This window comes from Schistocerca serialis, chromosome 5, assembly GCF_023864345.2.
Source record: "Schistocerca serialis cubense isolate TAMUIC-IGC-003099 chromosome 5, iqSchSeri2.2, whole genome shotgun sequence".
In the NCBI taxonomy this organism is placed as follows: Eukaryota; Metazoa; Arthropoda; class Insecta; order Orthoptera; family Acrididae; genus Schistocerca; species Schistocerca serialis.
The window spans coordinates 503,621,735-503,635,222 of record NC_064642.1 but is presented as its reverse complement, the minus strand read 5'-3'; the positions used below and the strand labels follow the sequence as shown (position 1 = coordinate 503,635,222).

At 37.5% G+C, this 13,488-nt stretch overlaps 1 protein-coding gene across 1 annotated transcript in view; it reads right to left on the bottom strand.

Moving 5' to 3' along the window:
• The window catches only part of LOC126481474 (alpha-L-iduronidase), a 247,787-nt gene that overhangs the window by 117,368 nt on the left and 116,931 nt on the right, over positions 1-13,488 (bottom strand). The gene's annotated exons all lie outside the window — the stretch shown is intronic.

Sequence of the window (13,488 nt, the reverse complement as noted above, 5' to 3'; positions counted from 1 at the left end):
CACACACACAGCTAGGAAGTGCACACACACACACACACACACACACACACACACACACACACACACACACACACACTCCCATACATCACTGTTCCTTTTCACCTACGTTTCTGTATGTTTTTGATGTATTTGTTCATATTTTTATGTGAGTTCACAGGGTTTCGCGTATTTTTACACATTTGTGTGTACTTTTACATATCTGTGCGTGTTTCTGCATGTCATTACAAATTTTTTATGCATCTTTATGTGTCTTTTCTCTTATCCAGCTCCTGTCACAACCATAAACACCTGTTTTGCCCATTTCTGCATCATTCCCATTTTCTTTACACCATTCCTCCCACAATGGACTCTTGTTCCATCTTTCTGCACCAGTTCAGAAAACTATAGTTTTCCATGGCTAAAACCCAGTCCCACATATTGTTTCTCAAAAGCTGTGAAGGTTGAGTGGGTGACGGGACACCACTTTAGGAGAGTGGGGAGTATCTCAGGTATCTCTCATTTCAGGGCATGATGATAGGTAATCAAAGCCCTGGTGAAGGATGTGGTTCAGTTGTTCCACTCCGCAGTCGTACTGGGTGATGAAGGGGACACTCCTTTGTGGCTGGTTCTTGGGGGTCATTGGGAGATTGGGGGTGTGAGGGGAAATGGTGTAGGTGTAGAGTAAGTCTTGACAAGTCCAGCTTGGTTAAATTTGGGTGTAGGGCCAAAGGTAAGGCCTTTGGATTGGAATGAATCTTCTGTGGAGCTGAGGGTTTTGGTGTAAAGCTTAACAGCAGTGTTATGGGAATGTTTTGGCTCTACATTTTGTGGGGAGTCCCTATTCTACTCCCAATCCCAACCCTTTGCCACAGGGATCATATACCTGTAGAAGACCCAGGTGCAAAACCTGCCCAATCCACCCACCCAGCACTCCCTACTTCAGTCCTGTCACAGGTTTATCCTTTCCCACCATGAGCCAGGCCACCTGTGAAAGCAGCCATGCCATTTACCAGCTTTTTATATTGGTATGACTACCAATCAGCTGTCCATCAGGATGAACGACTACTATCAAACTGTGGCCAAGAACAAAGTAGACCACCCTGTGGCACAACATGCAGCTGAACATAACACACTTGATTTCAATGGCTGCTTCAATACCCAAGCCATCTGGATCCTTCCCTCCACCACCAGCTTTTCTGAACTGCGCAGATGGGAGTTATCCTTACAACACAGTCACTGCACCTGTAATTATCCCAGCCTCAACCTATGGTAACACACTGTCCCCACACCCTCCACCCAACAGTTTCCAGCCCCTCTATCCTATCATCTCCTCCACATTTTCACCTCCATCTTATTATTTGAAGCTGTCTCCCAACACATCCATCCATCTTTCTACACTCCTCTTCTTTTTTGCTTTTTTCCCCACCTCTCTATCCAACAACTTCGGGACACTGTGCCTGTTAGCAGTCTAGTTGCTCCACACCCCACCAGACAGCATTCAGCTCTCTCCCCACCTGAATGCTATGAGGGTCACTCCAAAAGAAATGCACACTATTTTTGTAAAAATACAGTTTTCATTCTGCACGTGTGAAAGTTTTACAGTGTGTAGATACATTCTTCCCACTTGCTTTCAAACTTAGTTCAACCTCTTGTCATGTGTGGCGCCGTCACAGCATGTCTTCAAGATGGTTGCTACACTTGACATTCATCAGAAGCAACTGCTGTCATAGAATTCCTGTACTCTGAAAACGAGACAGTGAGAAACATCCACAAGAGGTTGAAAAAGGTGCATGGAGCTGCTGCTGTCGATCGCAGTACAGTTAGTAGGTGGGCAAGCAGGTTACGTGATGAAAGCAGGCACGGCAATATTGAGGATTGTCCTCGTACTGCACACACTCCAGACAATGTGCAGAGAGTTAATGAATTGGTGACTGCTGACAGGGGCATCACAGTGAACGAATTCTCACGCTACGTTGGGACAGGGGAAGGAAGTGTTTGCAGAATACTGAAAGTGTTGGTGTTAAAAAAGGTTTGTGCCAGGTGGGTTCCCAGGATGTTGACAGTGGCTCACAAAGAAACAAGAAAAACAGTATGCAGAGAACTTTTGGAATAGTACAAGAATGGTGGAGATGAATTTCTTCGAAGAATTGTGACAGCTGATGAAACATGGCTCCATCATTTTTCACCAGAGATGAAGAGCCAATCAATGGAGTGGCATCATGCAAATTCACCCCAGAAAAAAAATTCCAAACCACGTCTTCTGCTGGAAAAGTTATGGCTACGGTGTTTTTCGATTCCAAAGGATTCTTGCTTGTGGACACCATGCCATGTGGAACCACCATAAATTCTGATGCAAATGTGGTGGCACTGAAGAAACTTCAAGCTCGACTGAGTTGTGTTCGACCACATTGGCAAAAGCAGGATGTTTTGCTGTTGCACAACAATCCACGGCCACATGTCAGTCAAAAAATAATGGAAGCGATCACAAAACTCGGATGGCCAACACTGAAACACCTGCCTTAAAGTCCTGACCTGGCTCCATGTGACTATCATCTCTTTGGGAAACTGAAAGACTCTCTTCGTGGAAGAAGGTTTGAAGATGATGACTCCCTTGTGCATGCTGCCAAACAGTGGCTCCAAAAGGTTGGTCCAGAATTTTACCGTGTGGGTATACAGGAGCTGGTTCCAAGATGGTGTAAGGCAGTTGAGAGGGATGGAAATTATGTGGAGAAATGAAAATATTATTCCTAAAGGATGTATCTACACAGTGTAAAATTTCAAACATGTAGAATAAAAGATGGATTTAAAAAAAATTAGTGTGCATTTCTTTTGGAGTGACCCACCCTCGTACTATCTGTATGTGAATGGTGTGTGTCTCTTTCTTACTGATGAAGGTTGTGGGCAAAAGCTTTATGTAAGTGTCTTTTAATTGTGCCTGTCTGCAGCTTACATGTATTCTTCATAGTGTACTGTGTAACGTAATCGACAGTTGGAGATACAGTTTATCTAAAGCGAAAAGGACAATGCCCACAGCAAAGAGTTAGGTAATTTCATTATAGTATTATGTTGCCAGAAAATGTGTTTAGTTTACTTAATTATGAATATGGTGTAGTACCTAACAAAAAGTATGAATAAATACAATTTTTAGCTGAAAGTATTTCAGATCCAGTGGAGTTTATTTTAAACAGAAGAAAACCCAGGCCATGCTTGATATTGGAAAGATTATTTTGTAGACAGAACTATGAAAACTCCATAGACAAACGAGATCTGCAGTGTATAATCTTTCAGCAGCTACTAAAAAATAATTCTTGCTGAAATTGTGCTGGAACTGGTCGTATTATTCCGATTCAAAAACACGTGGTGAGTGTTGTCCTACCACAATATACCGTGTAAGATTCCACAAACAATTTTTCAGTTATCTAAGAAACGAGTAAGATAACAACCAGTACAGTATGGTGGTGTAGTCCAGGATTACTGAAAAAGTTATCAAAATAAATTACCACCGAGATTGCGAAGACAATGACAGAATTTGTACATCCTGGATGAAAATGTTCAAGAAAGTCGTATGCTGATACCTTCAAGACAATGGAATGCAGTTACTGGGGCAAGAATAATGGTGCATTAAGTCAAGAAAGAAGAATAAAGTGTTAAGTATTGTGCAACAAAAAAGCAATATTCATACAAGTGTATTGTTTCAGTGTTGTGGATTCCATCAGGCACCAATCAATAAAGAAGATGTTATAAGATAAGAAAATCAGTAAACTGTGAGTAAGATAATTTAGTATCCTTTAGCAAAGATAAATTTATTGTATTTGTTTATTCCTGTAAAAGAGGAAAGTATTGATGATGCTATCGCCAATGCTAGTACTGATGTAAATTTATCATATGAAAGTGAATGCAACAGGAATAGTCTAGATCCTGTAGAGAAAGTTGAAACTCGTACTGAAAGACAGGATGAAGTTAAAGACATGTTATTAACAATCATGAACTATACGGAGGAAAAATTTAAGGCAATTGATGATACTAACAGACAAAATGGGGAGTGGTTAGGAAATATTAAAGACAGATTTGGCACTAATGAGATTTGTTTGGAACAAATGGAAAAAAATAATGAGATTCATTTTAATCAAATGGAGCAAAACAACGTAGCTCAGTTAAACCAGAATCTTATGGACATCAGTGATAGATTTGAAAAACAGTTCAAAGAATATGAAAAGAAAACTGATGATCACTTTCCAAAAGTAGAAATAAAAATTTCCAGTTTGAGTGATAGTATGGTTAAGATCACTGGTAAGGTCAATTATGTTGGGAGAAAGGTTAACAATGTAGATGCAAAAGTAAAAGAATCTAAAAACTGAAATTAGCATAGGTAGAGAGAAAATCCATAATACGTTCAAAGTTGTGCTTGCAGATATCAAACATGTAGAAGAAACACTATCTGATCATATTTCTATTGTAGACAATAAAAATGTTCAAGTAGAAGGCAAATTTGAACAAAAGATAGGAATCATTACTGAAAAAACAAATGTAAATAAGCAAATAAGCAAAGATGAAGTCAAGAGTTTAGAAAATACTATTAATGACATCACTAAGAAACTTGAAAGTGTTAGTAGCAATATGTTCACCAATAGTTTGGCGAACAATATTGGCACTATGTGGTGCAACGTTCCAGTAAAAACTTTTCAGATGAGAGCAGTATGCATCTGGTAGATTTACTGCAGCATTGCAAGATAACTTTTTTCCAAATATGAATGATATTTTGAAAATTAAATTTGTGAGAAGATTTCTAGAAGGTGAAGCACTATCACGGACTAATAATTATTGTATTGAGGGAATGGCTTTTGGAGAGTTTGAGGAGAGGTTCTCAAGTAAATTCTGGTCAGGGACAGAACAAGCTAGAATAAAAAGTGAATTCTTGAATGGACCTGTTTATAAACATGAGTTTGGTAGCATGAAGCAATTTCGCAAAAATCAGTTAAGGAAACTCACTCATCTAAGTAAACCTTTTGATGCACTCACTCAAATCGATGCACTAAAAAGAAGGCTACCATATGAATTACAGTGGGAATTAGCTTATGGACCTGATGACACAATAGATCAGTTTTTGAAGTATGTAGACAAACTAGACATAATTATTGACAAAACGAGTATGCCACCACACCATAGTGAAAACCATTTTCAAAAGACAGGACATACAAATTGGGGAAACACACAACATGATAAAAAAGATCCACACAATTTTGGAAGTAATGATTCTCATAAGAGAAATCACCAGTATGACTTCAAGGGATCACAAGGAAACAATTTCTATTACAAGGGTCAATATGGAAATAATCATAATCAATTTGGTAACAGACACTTTGGAAATAAACCAAAGGAGTGACATAGTCATAATGGTACAGGGAGAACTGAACAGGCAACTATATAGGAGTTAAAAAACTGAATAGGGCTCCACTGGTGGTTCGCAAGGTAGGAGCTACTTATATACAAATGGGAAGGGCCAACCCAAACTGCCAAACTAAACAAAAAATATCAGTGACATAATGAGTAATTATTTTAAAGAGAAGTGTTATCCCATTGCTGTGGTATCTGTTACAAATAGTATATGTCATACAAATAAACCAGAAACAAATGTAAGTTATTTAAAGACACTGATAGCTTAGAGAACTGTGAAGAAGAATCAAACTTAGGGTTATTCTATGAGTGTGCTGAGAGGGACACCTTGCTGGAAAATAGTTGTTCAAATGATCAAAGTGTGTTAGGAATTAGAGAATTTATGGAAGAGTCTGGTGGGCAAGGAATGAAAATTGCATCTAGTAAAGATGATTTAAATGTGTATCAGCATACTGAATGCAAGGGTGCAGAGGATCAAGAGGATAATTTTTGTGATGTTGATTGGGACGAAAAGGAGATTGAGGATAGTAGTGAAGAAAGATGTTTTATTGGTGTAAGTGAGGAGTTGGAAGCTTTAGAGATTACTAATATAAAAGAGGATAGTAATGAAGTTAGTGAGGTACACATGAACACAGTTGACAATTTGAATGATAAGGATGCCAGAATTTTAGTCAATGAGCTATTTGATCTTAATACATGTAAGAAAAACAATGAGAAGGAATTGACAGCAGGTAATCTTAACAGCATTAGGGGAGTAGATGATGACATGTCAGATAGTGAGCAATTTCTGTTTAACTTATGAATTAACATTAGTGCCATTAAGAATGATGAAAATTTCAGAAAGGTAACACTTGATATATGTGAAACTTTGTATCCAGAATGGTGGCATAGAATTAAGTCCCACACTGCACAAATGTTAAGAGAGAAATATAAAGGAGAGACGAACAATAGCACAAATTAATGTAGTTGGATTAATGAAATATTCAGGAATAGTAATCAGGCCAAAGAAAATGCAATTAGGGTAGCATATAACTCTGGTAGTAATGATACAAGTAAGGACACTAGAAAGGGATATGGATGTAGTGAAATTGAAGATGACTTACTACATGAGAATATTAATAAAAAAAGTTGACTTTGATGTAACCAGTCCGTTTATTGATGTACAGATAGGATCATGGAAAGGAAAGTGTTTAGTGGACACAGGAAGTCAAGTATCTGAGATATCAGAATCATTAAGTAAAAAACTGAAACTAATTAAGGATTATGTTGAGTTACCTGTTGTTGTTGTCTTCAGTCCTGAGACTGGTTTGATGCAGCTCTCCATGCTATTTTATCCTGTGCAAGCTTCATCTCCCAGTACTTACTGCAACCTACATCCTTCTGAATCTGCTTAGTGTATTTATCTCTTGCTCTCCCTCTACGATTTTTACCCTCCAAGATGCCCTCCAATGCTAAATTTGTGATCCCTTGATGCCTCAGAACATGTCCTACCAACCGGTCCCTTCTTCTGGTCAAGTTGTGCCACAAACTCCTCTTCTCCCCAATCCTAATCAATACCTCCTCATTAGTTATGTGATCTACCCATCTAATCTTCAGCATTCTTCTGTAGCACCACATTTCGAAAGCTTCTATTCTCTTCTTGTCCAAACTATTTATCGTCCATGTTTCACTTCCATACATGGCTACACTCCATACAAATACTTTCAGAAACGACTTCCTGACATTTAAATCTATACTCGATGTTAACAAATTTCTCTTCTTCAGAAACACTTTCCATGCCATTGCCAGTCTACATTTTATATCCTCTCTACTTCGACCATCATCAGTTATTTTGCTCCCCAAATAGCAAAACTCCTTTACTACTTTAAGTGTCTCATTTCCTAATCTAATTCCCTCAAGATCACCCGACTTAATTCAACTACATTCCATTATCCACGTTTTGCTTTTGTTGATGTTCATCTTATATCCTCCTCTCAAGACACTGCCCATACCGTTCAACTGCTCTTCCAAGTCCTTTGCTGTCTCTGACAGAATTACAATGTCATCGGCGAACCTCAATGTTTTTATTTCTTCTCCATGGACTTTAATACCTACTCTGAATTTTTCTTTTGTTTCCTTCCCTGCTTGCTCAATATACAGATTGAATAACATCGGGGACAGGCTACAACCCTGTCTCACTCCCTTCCCAACTGCTGCTTCCCTTTCATGCCCCTCCACTTTTATAACTGCCATCTGGTTTCTGTACAAATTGTAAATATCCTTTTGCTCCCTGTATTTTACCCCTGCCACCTTCAGAATTTGAAAGAGAGTATTCCAGTCAACATTGTCAAAAGCTTTCTGTAACTCTACAAATGCTAGAAATGTAGGTTTGCCTTTCCTTAATCTGTTTTCTAAGATAAGTCATAGGGTCAGTATTGCCTCACGTGTTCCAACATTTCTGCGGAATCCAAACTGATCTTTGCCAAGGTCGGCTTCTACCAGTTTTTCCATTCGTCTGTAAAGAATACGCGTTAGTATTTTGCAGCCGTGGCTTATTAAACTGATAGTTCCGTAATTTTCACATCTGTCAACACCTGCTTTCTTTGGGATTGGAATTATTATATTCTTCTTGAAGTCTGAGGGTATTTCGCCTGTCTCATACATCTTGCTCACCAGATGCTAGATTTTTGTCAGGACTGGCTCTCCCAAGGTCATCACTAGTTCTAATGGAATGTTGTCTATTCCCGGGGCCTTGTTTCGGCTTAGGTCTTTCAGTGCTCTGTCAAACTCTTCACGCAGTATCATATCTCCCATTTCATCTTCATCTTCATCCTCTTCCATTTCCATAATATTGTCCGCAAGTACATCGCCCTTGTATAGATCCTCTATATACTCCTTCCACCTTTCTGCTTTCCCTTCTTTGCTTAGAACTGGGTTTCCATCTGAGCTCTTGATATTGATACAAGTGGCTCTCTTTTCTCCAAAGGTCTCTTTAATTTTCCTGTAGGCAGTATCTATCTTACCCCTAGTGAGATAAGCCTCTACATCCTTACATTTGTCCTCTAGCCATCCCTGCTTAGCCATTTTGCACTTCCTGTCGATATCATTTTTGAGACGTTTGTATTCTTTTTTGCCTGCTTCATTTACTGCATTTTTATATTTTCTCCTTTCATCAATTAAATTCAATATTTCTTCTGTTACCCAAGGATTTCTACTAGCCCTCATCTTTTTACCTACTTGATCCTCTGCTGCCTTCAATACTTCATCCCTCAGAGCTACCCATTCTTCTTCTACTGTATTTCTTTCCCCCATTCCTGTCAATTGTTCCCTATTGCTGTCCCTGAAACTCTGTACAATCTCTGGTTTAGTCAGTTTATCCAGGTCCCATCTCCTTAAATTCCCACCTTTTTGCAGTTTCTTCAGTTTTAATCTACACTTCATATCCAATAGATTGTGGTCAGAGTCCACATCTGCCCCTGGAAATGTCTTACAAGTAAAAACCTGGTTCCTAAATCTCTGTCTTACCATTATATAATCTATCTGATACCTTCTAGTACCTCCAGGATTCTTCCACGTATACAACCTTCTTTTATGATTCTTGAACCAAGTGTTAGCTATGATTAAGTCGTGCTCTGTGCAAAATTCTACCAGACGGCTTCCTCTTTCGTTTCTCTCCCCCAATCAATATTCACCCACTATGTTTCCTTCTCTCCCTTTTCCTACTCTCAAATTCCAGTCACCCATGACTATTAAATTTTTGTCTCCCTTCACTACCTGAATAATTTCTTTTATCTCGTCATACATTTCATCAATTTCTTCATCATCTGTAGAGCTAGTTGGCATATAAACTTGTACTATTGTAGTAGGCATGGGCTTCGTGTCTATCTTGGCCACAATAATGCGTTCACTATGCTGTTGGTAGTAGCTTACCCACACTCCAATTTTTTTATTCATTATTAAACCTACTCCTGCATTACCCCTATTTGATTTTGTATTTATAACCCTGTATTCACCTGACCAAAAGTCTTGTTCCTCCTGCCACCGAACTTCACTAATTCCCACTATATCTAACTTACCTGTAGTAGGAATTAAAATAAGAGGTGCTACTGGGAGGCACAGTAAATCAGTAAGGAGTCAGGCTTTTATTACTTTTGAAATTGAAGGAGTATCATGGTCACATGGGTGTCTCGCCATTTCTGATCTCACAGAGGATTTTATCCTAGGCATGTCTTGGATAACGAAAGTAAGTGCAGCATTTGATTGGGTAGGACAGAAATTAATGATGACTCTACCATGTCGTGAAGTCATTGCTACGAAATTTCTTACATCAAATGTGCCATGTATGAATAAGACTGTGAACAGTATTGAATTTACAAAAGAAGGTAAGTACATTGAAAGCCATGTCATAGATTTTTATACAGATGAGATAGAGTTTGAAAACTTGGTAAATGAAAAAGTAGCCGAAGCTAGAGAACTAACTGAGAACCAGAAACAAGATTCGAAATTATATTTGTGGGAATATAGTGATGTATTTAGCAACATACCAGGTAAAGTAATTGGATACCAATGTACTTTGCAGCTGAAGCTGCATGAACCTTTCTTTACAAAACTGTACAGTATTCCAATCTCGAAAAGGGTAGCAGTGGAGAAAGAATTACAAAAGATGGAAGTGTGTGAAATCATTGAGAGGAGTATAAGCCCTTATAATAATCCCTTGGTCATTGTAAATAAACCTAATGGACAAGTCAGATTAGTACTAGATTCCAGACAGTTAAATGTTTATACAGAGAAACTGGCCATCCAGAGAACATCGATGAATTGTTATATAAATTTAAAAATATCCAAATTATTTCAAGCCTTGACCTAACTTCTGGTTTTCATCAAGTACCTCTTGCAATTAGTTCTAGAAAGTATACTGTTTTCTTATACAATGGGAGATGTTACTAATATTGTGTAGTACCTTTCGGATTAAACTCATCAGTCATAGAATTTATAAGAGCACTAGACTATTTACTTGGCCAAGAAGTTGTGTCAGAATTAACCATTTATGTAGATGATGTATTAGTGTCAAATCAAAGTTGAGAGGATCATTTGAAGTTATTGAAAAAGGTGTGTGAAAAACACAGAGGAGGGGGAATGACATTAAAACTAGAAAAATGTAAATTTGTTGTGTCAGAACTCACATTTTTAGGTCATGTCATTACTAAGGAAGGGATAAGTGCAGACCCTGAGAAAATAAAATCTATTGTTAACTTTCCATCTCCTAGAAACCAAAAACAATTGAAATCTTTCTATGGAATCTGTGGATTCCATCAAAAATATATAAATGGACAATGCCTTAATGTAACATGTTTCAGTAACTTCCTTAGAAAAAATGCTACATGGAATTGGTCCAAAGAGTGTCAGAAAGCAATCGAGAAAATTAAGAAAGAACTTTATAAGAACAATCTTTTACACAGACCAGATTTTAGTTTGCCATTTTGTCTTCACACTGACAATAGTGATTATGGACTAAGAGCAGAACTATTTCAGGAGAAAGTCGTGAATGGAAAAAAATCTTCATTGTACTATTGCATTTGCCAGTAGAATGTTACTTAAACATGAGAGATATTACACAGTCACAGAAAAAGAATTACTTGTGGTACACTGGGTGTTTACAAAATTTAAAACATACCTGTTAGGACACAAGATAAAAGTGTATTCAGACCACAAAGCTTTAAGTTATTTACAGGAGTGTAGACTATATCATAATAGATTAACCAGGTGGGCAATGCTCATGCAACAGTTTGACTATGAAATTGAGTATCTTAAGGGGTCAGAAAATGTAGTAGCTGATGCTTTATCCAGGTTACCAGTAGGAGGAGATGAGGAAGTCTTTGATCAAGAGGAAGAAAAATAATTTAAAATAAGATACATGAAGGGAATCCAAGATGAAAAGCTCACAAGGACACTTTGCAATAACATCAGGAGGGGATAAAATAACGATCCTACTTGGAAATTGGTTAAGGACTGTTTAGGCAAAAGAGGGTATGATAAACTTGACAAATACTATAAGGTCTTTAAGGGAACACTCTTTAGATGAACAGATGTGGATTCTGACAATTGGAAGCTATGTTGGCCAGAGTGTGAGGCAGACAAGTAATAAAGTACACCCATGAAAGTTATGGTCACTGTGGAATACAGAAATGTGTACAAAAGTTACAAGAAAACATCTACTTTTATAACATGGTAAAGAAGGTGAGGAATGAAATATCAACATATGACAAATGTCAAAGAGTAAAAAAAAAGTAACAGAACATGTCAGGGAGAAATGAGGAACATTATTCTAGATAAACCATTAGATTTAGTAGCTGTAGACTTTTATGGTCCTTACCTAAAAGTAAAGATGGTCATTGTTTTATATTCATCATGGTTGATGTATTTTCCAAATTAGTTAAACTTTATCCTGTTCAAAAAGCTATGAGTAAAGAGATCATTACAAAGATTGAGAGAGATTACTTCAATAGCATAGGGAAACCTAAAGCCATACTATCTGATAATGGCTCATAATTTGTTTCAAAAAACTGGAAAACATTCATGGAAAAAACTAACACAAAACACATCTTGATATCCTTGTACAACCTGTCTTCAAACCCAGCAGAAAGGTACATGAGGGAAATGGGGAGACTTTGAAGGACGTATTGTAGTCACAAACACCCTATTTGGTCCGACCATGTAAACGACTTTGAGGATATAATGAACAGCTTGCAGCACAGCTCTACTGGATTTTCACCATATGAAATTATGTTTCATCTCAGACCAGTGAATCTTATTTCTGAATTAATAGACTTTCCACAATGTGCCTTAATATCAATGAAAGGATGTGAAGAGATTGTAAATAAAACCATGAATAAACTAGGTGAAGCTAGGAGTAGGCAGAGTAGGCGACCATGTCTTAAGTGAAATCCCATGATCGATCAAAGCTACTAACAGCAGAACTCAAGAAGTTTTTTTGATATTTACATTGGGGCATTTGATATTATTGAGAACCCCCATCCAAATGCATACCGATTAGTATATCCCAAGTCGAGAAAGCTGTTTGGTCTTAGGAAAGTTGTTTATTTGAAGCCATATATTGATAAAAGGGCAAATTGAGCCTACAAACATGCCTTTATCTGGAAATAATTTTACTGGAAAATGAAATGCTGTGAGCTTACGTCACAGGAACAAATTGCAATCACCATACTGAGGCCATGTAATATATCTCATGCAAAATGGTGTTGTATCTAGGCTGATTGTCACTTAATTCTGTTATAAGATTAGATTCCATGATTCCAACATGCTTGTTTAAGTAATTGTACAGTATTTAATGAATTGCAAAATATGTAAACTTGATAAATGAGGGATTTTATTTTATTGATGATGCTAGGAGACAATACATGTCATCCACCCCGACAGTTTGAGAATAGCAAATCTCATAATTTTGGAAATCTTTCTCATTCACTTAAATAGCACATAATGCTCATAAAATATGTTCTATAGGTAATAGACTATACTTTCTTGTATATGCAAGTGTGCTTTTGTTTCACATCATGTTCGCCATGAATAACCATTTTTATTTGGCTGTGTTGATCACACAGCACAGATACTTTGTTGTTGTTGTTGTTGTTGTTGTTGTTGTTGTTGTGGTGGTGGTGGTCTTCAGTCCTGAGACTGGTTTGATGCAGCTCTCCATGCTACTCTATCCTGTGCAGGTTTCTTCATCTCCCAGTACCTACTGCAACCTACATCCTTCTGAATCCGCTTAGTATATTCATCTCTTGGTCTCCCTCTATGATTTTTACCGTCCATGCTGCCCTCCAATACTAAATTGGTGAGATACAGAACAGATACTTTATGTTGGCTTATTTCACCTCTCAATTGTGGCATCTATCACATAATCTACAAGGTTCATGAGAGGATAGTATTGTTGAACTGAAATACTTTTGTAACATCAGTGATGATATAGGAGTTAGTGCTATGTTTATTCTAATATGAGAAAGTGTTTTAACTTTGGTATTATTTTATAGTAAGTTTCTGGGCAACAAACCGATATATGTGTTTACATAATTTATGTTGTGAGACAAAGGAGGGAGTCAATGGGTGATGTAAGAATGA